Genomic DNA, 8,935 nt, shown 5'->3' on the forward strand with positions numbered 1-8,935 from the left:
TCGATTTCGACCCCCTTAATGAGCACCTTCTCAAGACAGAAAGAAATGTTGTTAGATGACGTTGGTGTATATAACACTAATGCCTTTTTTGGCTCTATAATGTAAAATATTAACATTCTAAATATTCGGTCACTACACTCCCTCGCAAACCAAGTGATGCAGTACTGCGTGTACATTATAAACCCTGTCTCAACAGGCCCCAAAGTCAAAATTCGGGGCAAGTGCTAATCTTTACAAAAGGAGGTAGGAACTTGTTTTTCTCGTACATTTTTTTTTCTTGTGTGAAATCTACTCTTATATAATATACGCTTGTACAAACAGAAATAAAAAAGAATATACACTGTCGGTTTATGTAAAATGTGGAATAAATAAAACTTAAAAAACTTCAAGACAGGACCATTACACTCACTATTTTGCCCCCCCCCCCCCCCCCCAGAAAAAAAAACAGTTGGAAATACACACTTTCATGATTCAAAATCCGATTTCCGTTTCTAACTTTGGTGCGACGTTCTCGAGCATACTCATAGAAAGAAATATTTCCAAAACCTACACACTTTATGCCAAAGCCCTAGAAGTGTGCAGGTAGGGGCTTACCGTATATTAGGTATAAAGGTAAACTCATGTTTGTCGCACGGCACGCGTATCAACATTGTTATACATGTAATTCATTAAAAAATTGCAGCATATCGATGAGTTCTAAGCTCTCTCTCCTAAATGTAATTCTTGTTCCTCGCACCTACGTAAATTGCATATTAAGACTCCACTACTAACCCTCGCGATAAATATAGGCAAGAAATTAGGTAAGATGCTAGAATGTTGAAATTCCTTTTAAATTGTTAACCTTATTTGTGTACACTCCTGCGCCTAATTTGAAAAGAGCCTAATTTAACACATTTTCAATTAGAGCAAAGCGATTAGAATTAATGTGGACCCCTTCGTATGGACTATGCTATGTTGGGGCGCAGAACTACACGATCCCGAATCGGCATGATTATACGATAGATAAAAGCGACCATGATTTTGAAAACTAATTTGTTTTAAAACTTCAACAAATCCTTTTCCAGTGCACCGTTTGTTTTGTAATTTGGGGCCTATTCTCATTCCGGGAAATGTTTTTTTTCTACAGTCCTTCTTCTTCTCTTTCTTACCTTTATAATTCTCTGCCGCCCATAGGCGCCGGAAGTGGGGTGGCAGGGGGGCAGGGGGGCAGGTGGCAGTCAAAAAAGTGGGGGGCAAAACGCATTTTTGCCCAAAAAAAGAAAAAGCAGTAAAGGAGTAAAATGGTTGTATTTTTAACCCAAAAGTACATAACAATAATAACAACCAGAATTAAATCACATATAAAATTTCATTTAAAGAAAAGGAAAAGTTAACAGGAATCAAATTTCCTATAAATTGCGCATGCCACCTATATTAATTATCAATGGAGGTTTTTATAATATCGATACGCGCATATCGTGGACACATAGTGATAGAATGGGAAACCGAGCGTGTCTGTTTTTTGTTATAGGGGTGAGAAGACATGAGCCCCTGAACGCTGGCGTACTGATGGGGGGGGGGTATTTCTTATTCGATTCCACTGATTTACAAATGTTGCTGAAATGACATGAATTTCCAGTATTTTTTTTCTCAATTTTTGTGTAAGTCATACCTTTTTATGCGTTTGTTCGAAAATTAGAAATTCCCAAATTTACAGTCGGGCGAAAAATATGCATGGTCTGCAAAACCGCTGGGCTTGGGGGCTCGAGCCCTCTCACTTTTTCAAAAAGTATGTTACAGAGAAAAAGAAAGAAAGAGAGAGAGAAAAATTAAGTGACCTGCCAATGTCACAAATGAAGTATCAAAATATGCTCATCTGACCGTAATTAAAACTTGAAACCCCAGAGCTTACGGGGGCTGCGCCCCCGGACTCCATCAAGGGCCCTAAGGCAGTCCCCTGGATGCTCATCTGACCATAATACCTAAAAACCCCGAGCTTCCGGGGGCACTGCCCCCTGGACCCCACCAAGGGCCCTAAAGGCGGTCCCCTGGATGCTCCTCTGACCGTAATTAAATACCTAAAACCCCCAAGCTTTCGGGGGCTCTGCCCCCTGGACCCCACCTAGGGCCTAAGGCGGGCCCCTGGATGCTCATCTGACCGTAATTAAATACCTAAAATCCCTGAGCTTCCGGGGGCTCTGCCCCCCCGGACCCCACCAACGGCCCTAAGGCGGGCCCCTGGATGCTCATCTGACCGTAATTAAATACCTAAAACCCCTGAGCTTCCGGGGGCTCTGCTCCTTGGACTCTCCGCCAATTAGTGACCTGCCAGCGTCACAAATAAGGTATCTAAATATGCTTATCTGACCGTAATTTAATGCCTAAATACTGTGAGCTTCCGTAGGCTCAGCCCCTTGACCCCCTGCCGAGGCTCAAGCCCTGGACCCCAAGCCAATTTACGCTCTACCTGATCGTTAATACTCTGAAAGTATACTTTGAAAAACGTTCCGCAGGGCCTGCGTGTAACGTGTAAGAGTGGTGGTAATGCAGATTTTTCTTCTGCCCCCCTCTAAACTTTTTGGCTCATTACATCACTGCCCCTGGAAGGTGAGCCCCCTGGAATGTTTGCCACCCAAATCCCAAACTGCTTCCGGCGCGCCTGCTGCCTCCATATATAGGCATACGCCATTGTCGATACATGATTAAAACAAAAGTGAGTTCATTTCCTTTCGTTCTTTTTTCTTTCCTTTTAAATGCCACATGTTGTGAAACTTTAAATTACTTCGTCGTTCGAAAAAATATTATCTCGAGAATATTCCCGAAAATTACCGGTTCTCGGGATCGCGCCATCACTCGGCTTAATGCGTATAGTCGGCGAATAAAACAATCAATAAGAAGGGTCCAGAACTAGACTAAGCGTAAATTGGCGTGGGGTCCAGGAGGCGGAGCCCATGGAAGCTCAGGGATTTTAGACATTTAATTACGGTTAGATGAGCATATTTTGACATCTTTTTTTGTGACACTGACAGGTCACTATATTCTACGTAAAGGTGTGTAGTTTTCTGTACCAATTAGGCTTTAACGGAACTGATTTCATGCATCTGAAATCTCCCAAATTTGGAAGCTTTGCAAACATACTTGACGATGGTCTTCGTGACTTTGTACTTCTCGCATTTGCTATTCTTTCGTGTGTTTTTTTGTTTGTTGCTGAATTAGGTTTGCTAAATCGCGCTTTATTTGCAAGGTGCTATGAAAAAAGAACAATTCACCCAATAAAAAAAACTAGCAATAAACTTGTTCATGAAGTTTTTGTTTGATATCGTTTTGTGTATGACGAAATAAGAGGACCTAGTGACTGAGTTTTCTGTTAATTATTAATATCACAATCCTTGTTTCAGTCCTAATTGATTAATTGATTAATTCTTAATTATTGTTTCTTATTATTAATATGCGCGTTTATGGAATTTTGATCAAAGCGCTAAAACATGTGTCTTCTATTTTTGTGAATGATTTTGTTCTTCAGAGTTGCGATGAAGAATTATATGATTTGGTTTCAGTCAAAAAATGTATACGGCCCATGTCAATATGAAGAGCGAAAAAAAATACTTACTAAACTAACATCACCATACATCCAACTTTCTCAGCAAGGTCTTGTACATCACCTTCAATGACAAGAGAGAACGTGTTTGATACATTGTGCATGATGAACATTTTGAATACTATGAACATAATGTTTAGCCTGCATGCAGAAGTAGAGAGAGAAAAAAGTTTACAAGCTTGTGTAGTTCTATAAATTGCATGCAATATGCCAGAATAACACAAATGAATGAATTCTTTGTGCAATAACATTTAAGGAAACCCCACAAAATAATATTATATGATAACAAAAACAGTGAACAAAATGCGTTTCATGAAGAGAATCTTACATGGGTTTGGAAGACGTGGAATCATACTAAGAACAGGGAGACATAATTATGATAAATCTACGAACCTATGTACGCCAAGTACATGTATAATGTTATGTGATAATTTTCTAATAATTCCAGTGGTCAGTAATAGTACCGTTCCAAAGCCAGTAATAATTTTCCTTCTCAGATGATAGATGTTGGATGAAGTCAATAGTTCATGTGTTACTCACACGTATGCCCTGGTTTATACCTTCAATATACAAACAATTAAAATGCTCAAGACAACTGCAATTTAGCAAACATAATTTAACATTCAAAGCGACTGAGTACTGCCATCTGACCATTCTGTTGTTTCATGCGACCTCAAATTATCACGTCCTGCGCATATTCAGAAGAAAATTAAGTCCCGATCCCTCAAGACCATCGACCTGAGTTCATTCACAGCTGATCTAGCATCATCAAGTGTCATCACCAACCCCCAGATGAGCCAGAACAGCTAGCGAACTTATTAGACAGTGAACTTCGAACCATTCTAGATTTACATGCTCCAGAACTTGAGAAGAATGTTATTCTACGTCCACACGCCCCCTGGTACAACCAACATCTTAGAAAGGCGAAACAAGAACGTAGACGCTGCGAGAGGAGAGCAACAAAGCCAACAAGCTTGCAAATCGACAAAGAGATCTACCAGAAACATTGCAAGCTCTACAATGATCTACTTTATGAAACCAAGGAATTGTATTTTCAGAACAAGATACAGGATGCAGATCAGAAGCAGCTTTTCCGCATAATGAATGATCTGACTTCTCCTACTGCAGATTCCTGTTTACCACAGCACCCAAGTCCATCTGAGCTCGCTCAAGATTTCAGTGACTTCTTCACAACCAAGATTAGATGTCTTCGCGACAATCTTGATCAGCAAATCTATGAAGACATCTCGGCTGATATTTCTTCATCAACCCATCCTCACTTCATGAATTTTGACGAAATCTCACAGGACGAGGTTTTGTCAATCATTAAGACCTCATCTTCAGCATCCTGTGCCTTGGATCCCTTGCCCACCATCCTCCTGAAGCGTTGTACATATATTCTTGCTCCTCTCATCACAAAGTTCGTCAACCTGAGTTTCCAGACGGGCATATTTCCTACAGCCTTGAAACACGCTATAGTGTTTCCAAAACTTAAGAAATCGAATCTACCAGTCAACGAACTAAAGAATTTCAGACCAATCTCAAACATCCCCTACATGTCGAAGGTAATAGAAAGGGCTGTCATGGGCCAATTTCTAGAGTATCTTGAAGAAAATGCCTTACTTCTGAAAACACAGTCAGCTTACCGAAAGCACCACAGTGTAGAAACAGCTCTTCTACGTGTACAAAATGACTGCCTAGAGGCCTTAGACACCCATAAAGAAGTGATCCTCGTACTCTTGGATTTTACGGCCGCGTTCGACACTATAGACCATTCAATACTCCTGGAGAGACTTTCTGAGCATTTCGGTTTTCAGGAAATGCAATGAAATGGTTCCACTCTTACCTTGCAGGAAGGAATCATGTGGTAAGAGTGAGCCTTGCTTCTTCAGGACCAGTAGAGGACACATGCGGCGTACCCCAAGGTTCGGTACTTGGACCGCTGCTGTTTACCCTGTACACTGCCCCAATCCATGACATCATATCTGAGCATGGAATTCAATCAATGTTATATGCTGACGACACTCAGATCTACCTGTCTTTCGACCCATCGGAGAGAGCATCTGCCGTTCTTCGAGTGAACAGATGCATAGCTGACATCCGCTCCTGGGCAGGCTTGAACAAGTTAACCATTAATGACGGCAAAACAGAAGTTCTTCACTTTTCCTCCAGATTCCTCCCAAGAACTCCCTCTGTTACGGTAACAGTCGGCGAGTCAGTTATTGAAGCCAAGGCCGAGGCTAGGAACTTGGGAATCATATTCGATGAGCACACCACTAGAAAATCTCATGTCGCAGGGGTGTGTCGCTCTGCCATGTCATCCATTAGAAAGATAGGTCAAATTCGTAGGGTTTTAGACCGGAAGACAACTCTCACTCTCATCCATGCCTTCGTCTCCTCTAAACTTGACACATGCAATGCACTTCTTCCTAATCTTCCTGCTAACGAACTGATGAAGCTTCAAAGAATTCAAAACATCGCAGCCAGAATCACAGAGAAAGCAACTGGTCTCACTTCTACCACATCCCTTCTCCGTAACCTCCACTGGCTCCCGATCAACAAGCGGATTCACTTTAAGATCCTACTTTTCATCTACAAGTCTCTCTCTAACTCTACCCCTTCTTATCTGTCTGAACTCATTCACACCTACACACCCTCCCGTGCTCTCAGATCCCAGAACAAACATCTTCTCCAGGTTCCTCGTTTTAAGACCCAGTACTACGGCCGTAGCTCCTTCACCTTCAATGCTCCCACCCTCTGGAACTCTCTCCCGCTCGCCATTAGAACTGCATCTTCCATCCAGACCTTCAAGACTGCACTTAAGACCTACCTTTTTAAGAATTAATTATTATCATGCTTTGCTATCTATAATTTCAATTGAAATTGTATATGCCTACAACTTATAATATATGAATAAAATCTGTAACCATAATTGTTGTATCATTAAACTATGAATGAATTATAATGTTTATCTATCTAGTTGCTGTTAAATTATTTTTTTTTATATTTTTTTATTTGAAGAATTTAACAATGCATTTTTTTACTTTGTGATTTATTTTTATCGCTGTTCCCATCTGGTCTTCGCGTCGTTTCACGTTGTCAGAACAACGAAGTGTCGGAAACAAAATATTAAAGGAAGCTAGCAATTTTGTTCACCTTTGTCAACGTCTCTTCATTAGGTAAATAGGTCGTCTATTTCCTACGTGTCTCCGTCTAAGCTTCCATATCCTTATTGTGTAACATCGATTGGCCCTATATTCCATTCCATAAAAGACTGTCCATGTGGCCTTATCCTAAAAAATCTACACAGTTTAAATGTCGTTGACTACATAATTTAGAATAACGCTATTTACTGCTTATCACCAGGTTGTTACATTAGGCAAAGTCTATGTTATACTTTGCAGACAATAAATTGTGTATGTGGCCAAGAAAAAATGTAGAAGAAATTGAAATCGCAGACACCACGGAAATGACAAAGTAAATGGAGTGTATAACAATAAATTAAATGTAAGTGAACCTTACTTGATAAAGGTTCTCTAGTGATTCCTTATACACTGAGTGCTTTCTGGGAAACATCCATTCTTATCTTCACGAGGAAAATAAGCAGTATTGTCTCCGGGGATGAATCAATAAGAACGAGTTGAGAAATCAGATCTTCTTCGTTACTTATGATTCCGCCTACATGGCTTGTATCCAAGGTGGTGGTTTCCCACCATAAGATACCAGGGGGGCTATCTCAGACGTGTCTTCAGGTAGGTCTTGCATTGCATGGCTGGGCGATCGTTCAGAAGGTTGAATGCTACTTATGTTGTTCATATCATCACCAGGATGAACTTCTCCAGAGGACAATTCATCCAAGTCCTCTGTACTGCGCTCCGGTGATTGGTCAAGATGTCGACTCCTACTTCCATCTGTCAAGTCCTCCTGGGCTTTGGAAGCCAAGTTTCCTGTATGTCCATCTCGAGGAGCGTGGTTCCTGCTTGCTGTAGCTTCTTGAAGTACCTGTGTGCCAGAGTGTCCTTTGGTCCGGTCCTGTTCTAGAGAGGTCTCATCTCTATTAGAGAGCTGTTGATCATTGACGTCTTCATTTGCATATTCAGAATCGATCTGTTTGTCAGCTACACCTAACCGGCAGCATGAAAGAGAACAAATAAGTGTTTTTTTTTTCTTCTTAATTTACATCGAATCGGAATTATCATGATTGTTTAAAACTTATCGCAGTTGAAAATATGGAAATTCGGTAAGTAAACGGTTAGGGGTTTGAGTAATACGAGCATTGCTAAACATGCATGACGTCAGAAGACATATCGCATTTCAATTTTTTTTCTTCATGTTAACCAGCTAGTAGAAGATAACTTGACTTTATTAATCAGCAACTGTTTAGATTGTTCGTGTGCACAGCTATGATGACGAAAATGCTAACTGAAAGTAAAACCTAGGCTCTATTTGTCTTTATTTTCTCTGCATTTCGTCACCTTAGAATTTATATCAGCAGTGTGCATTTTGGAAATTAACTTGCTTCAGAAAATACTATCAATCTGACTCTAAACACATGGGCCACATTGTACACTAAATATAACTTCATTTTGCTGAAGTGTTGGAACTACAATTGTTCTTAATGAAAATATACGTTACCTTCGCTGAGATACATGTCTGCAAGGTTGACCAACTTGGCAGCTTGCAGTGCCTTCGTAAGCTCAATCCGCTCATCTTCCCTGGACACACCTCTTCTCCATTGTTTCAGCATATAGCGAGTTCCATCACTGGTAACTCGGTTGAACTTCACATTGGTCATGAGCGCTCTCTGTATATCACCATGTAGGATTCCCAGCTGACCACCAAGGCTGTCGATCTTGGCTTCATCGTAAAGATCGTCAGCTATCTGCTGTAATATGCTTGCAAACTCATCATCTAGGAGCTCCTCTCTAGAATGGTAGACAGTAATACAAAATAGACAAACGTGGCCGGTCATAGAACGTAGGTATGACGTATGAACTTAAAAAGTAATTAAAATTGTTACTTAGGTAAGGAAAAAACCCGGAATAAATACTTTTTCCGGTGATGAGACCATACTGAACATTCTCAAATTATTTAGATAATATCATTAAAGGATTTAACTTTTAACTTTAATCACCATGAACTGGAATGCAGCTAAGATTTTCATTATTTTGTTAATGAATTTGTTATCTTTTATTCACTTCTGTTTCTACATAATCACAGGTGGTCATTATTATTTCTAAACATCATTTTGGATTCATAAAACATGTCCTGCCATACTTTTAGAACCGTTATTGACAGTCTAGCACCTCTCATTTTACACCCAAAATTACTTTCCATAGTAGCTTTATCACTATGAGA

This window comes from Strongylocentrotus purpuratus, unplaced genomic scaffold (assembly GCF_000002235.5).
Source record: "Strongylocentrotus purpuratus isolate Spur 01 unplaced genomic scaffold, Spur_5.0 spur5_scaffold_4, whole genome shotgun sequence".
NCBI classification, from domain to species: domain Eukaryota; kingdom Metazoa; phylum Echinodermata; class Echinoidea; order Camarodonta; family Strongylocentrotidae; genus Strongylocentrotus; species Strongylocentrotus purpuratus.